The sequence below is a fragment of the Porites lutea genome, chromosome 3, assembly GCF_958299795.1.
Source record: "Porites lutea chromosome 3, jaPorLute2.1, whole genome shotgun sequence".
Lineage (NCBI taxonomy): Eukaryota > Metazoa > Cnidaria > Anthozoa > Scleractinia > Poritidae > Porites > Porites lutea.
The window spans coordinates 42,568,260-42,571,484 of NC_133203.1; positions in this window are offsets into that span (position 1 = coordinate 42,568,260).

The following is a 3,225-nucleotide window of genomic DNA, read 5'->3' on the forward strand; positions in this document are numbered from 1 at the left end:
TTGGCAAATTTCACTCCGTTGCAGGGATGGGTCACCTCATTTCCGAACCCAAATTTAAAATTCCCACCCCCCTCCCTCCTGCTTATTTCTGACAAGTCCCTAAGATAGTAATCTTCTCGGTGGATAGCACTATCCACTTTTCAGGGGCACCCATCGTCAATTTTCGGAAGATATCTATTCGGAAGACGATTTGAGATCTAGAATTTTCGGAACATTTGTTGTAAAATTTCTTGCTTGCCTGTCTCTCCGATGATTTTCGAACATCTAAATAATAGTATAACTAGGGTATCTAAAAGATAGTAATGCTGCGGCACATTCTGTTGATACTGGCATTAGTTAGGCAGTGAGACTTAAAAGAATCAAAAATGACATTGAATGTCCTATTTACATGTTGGAAAGTACTAGAATAATTACTATCAGTCTATAGAAAGAACTCGTGGGAACGTTGTTTAGAAAATGATCAAGTGGTTATCAACTCTGGTTTTCGCACAGTAAATTGTAGGAAATAATAGAAAATCAGATTGTTTATCCATATATTTAATATGCGGTGCACGATATTTTCTCTGGAAACACAATACTTTTCTTGCTGTTTGTTGCACTTTATTAAGTAACAGTTATTTAGCTATACGGAAATTTTATAGAAAACAACAACACAAAAAACAGAAAAAAAAAAAAAAAAAGGCAATTAATAATTCGGTAGGACTCGAACCCGGCACCTTCGACTCGACGCGACTACACCTAACCACTTCACCACAGAGGCTGATTACGACATCGTTAGAAAAGTCTTCCACTTTATTCCTTTTCCATGAAACTTCCGCCGGCAAGATGATCGCCAGCCGCATTACCCGAGCTATTAACAGTGAAAAACCAATGTAAACGCATATTCCATGGCAATGAATGAATGAAAGAGCATAATTATGCTTTTCAAAACGCCGATACACGTCCTCGTCTGCAAAGTAGGACACAAAACATATGTTTTGTTTAATATCTCGATTTCCGCTGTTATTTTGAAGCGAATGGTCAAAATCACATCCATTTTCGGCTCATACAGTTTCTTAAGAATAGCATTGCATGACATTTTCTCACTTTCACATCACCTTCTAGCAAGCTGGAATTTGTATATCCCCCGTGTTGCGGAGTCGAAGAGCAAATGCTCATCTTCTCGTCAGGTTTAACACCTGGACGAGTCAAAGGCTCTTGAACTGAAATCCAATCCCCAAGTTAACCATCGTACTCATCTGAAAGACTCCTGCGTGTCTTAAAATTTGGTAAGACTTTTAACCGTGCTGTAGAAAATTTGCCACAAAGAAAACTCTAAGTCTGAGCAGCGAACGATGCACTCTCTCACCCACCGAACTTCCCCGTGTTTTTATTTGAGTTGTTCGTGGCGCAATGCACTCTGGTTAAATGCAACGCATTGTGGTAAAAAATGTGGTTAAATGCAATGCATTGTGGTAAAAAGTGATGAATTCGAGAATTCGTCGCCCCTTATATATTTCCTTTAAATCCTGATTATGTTGCTGCTCGCTCCCTTCGGTCGCTGCGCAGCAATAATGAATGATTTTCCAGTAATCGGAGACCCATGTTTTGCGCACAGGATTCTGGGATCGCCAGGGGGCAAACATTGCAAGTGAAGTGAAATTTGAACTAAAAGGCTCGATTAGGTTTTCGAAAAGTTTGGGCTGTAAGCAAACGCTCCCATGGGTTTTAGCCGAATAAACCTTTGGTTTCCACTCTTTTGGTGGTTGTGATGCTTTAAACCTTAGCTCTCCAGTTGGTGGAGCGGAGAAAGGAACGCCAAGAAATTTGCTGACGGATTTGAAACGACCAGAGGCATTCGGATATATAGTCACGAATCCTTCGATATCTCCATATCTAGTTGACACTATTTCTGCTCGAAGATGAAGCCAACATGCACAAAAGATAAAAAACGTTGCTAGCTGCATCTTTGAACAATTCTTCTTGTGGAGCTGTTTCTTTCACTTATATGAAACAACGACCGAGCTTGACTTGTTGACACTAGCCAAATGAAGGTTTTAAGTTTTAAGTTACCTTTCAACTCGTAGCGAGTCCTTTTACGCAATTTTTTAAAATCCTGCACGTCAATCAAACTTGATTCATGTACATGTGATGGTGAAAGAGTGCTGATATTTTACATAAACACAATTTGAGCACCCCTCATTGTGCTAATTGGCGATTTACTGATTATGTAATCTGGTTGATAAAAATATATTTCTATAAAGGTTACAAAACAATTTATTACAAACTATGAGAAAAATCTGGATTTCACTTATCTTCATCCTGAATGATCGATCTGGGCCCAACACTTGCAACTCAAGTTGCCCGGTCAAGTTGTCGAATTTCTTTAGTCTAGCTTATTGCGTGAGCGAGCCGGAGCACCTTAGATTCGCTAACTGTGCATTTTAAAGAACAAAAGAAAACTTGTATTGTTCATGGCTCTCTGCGTTTTTTTAAGGATATTATTCGCTGAGCTGGCGGTTTTAATACTGACAAACAAAGGTCTTTTGAAAACTATATGAATAATCATGACACATCATGCAATTAATAAAAGCAAAATGCCATGAAATTTAAACCTAATATCGTCCCACACATCGACTTAAGAGACGGAAGTGGGTCTTTAGAGTCCTTAAAAACGTGTATACTCAGCAAAACTTTTTAAGGACCCACATAGTGGCATGGATAAAACAATTGTTTTCCCTTAAGAGGCAGTCTCCCTAAAAGCGGTCCACTCGATTTCGCGACAAAAAATACTTTTCCTTTATTTTTTGTCGGTGAAGAGGCTTTAGTAGGTATATACTAAAATCGCGATTTTTGTTTTCAAATTCTTATTCTTAGCTCTGCTACGAGCCAAAAACGAATTGAGTCCGTCTCGCCTTCTCAGAAAGTGTTTCAAAGACTGAAATTGATGGATTTTGAAAAACGCGTTGCAAACAAACGAATGCCCGCACAAAAAATCTGTTCGATTCAGTTTTTTTAGTCAACCTTCGATAGTTTACAGGCTAAATAAAAATATCTTTGATCAAAACGTGTTCAAGTTACAGTGGTTCAAAGAATACCTATTTTGCAGCTTAATCCAAACCCTGAAAGTAAGGAAGATTTGAGGGAAAATATCTCAAAAGTTGCGGCCTAAATCTGGTTTAAAAATCATATCAAAGTAAAGTTTTAAGACTACTTTTTTGGTTTATAGGCTCAGACTTGTGGGTA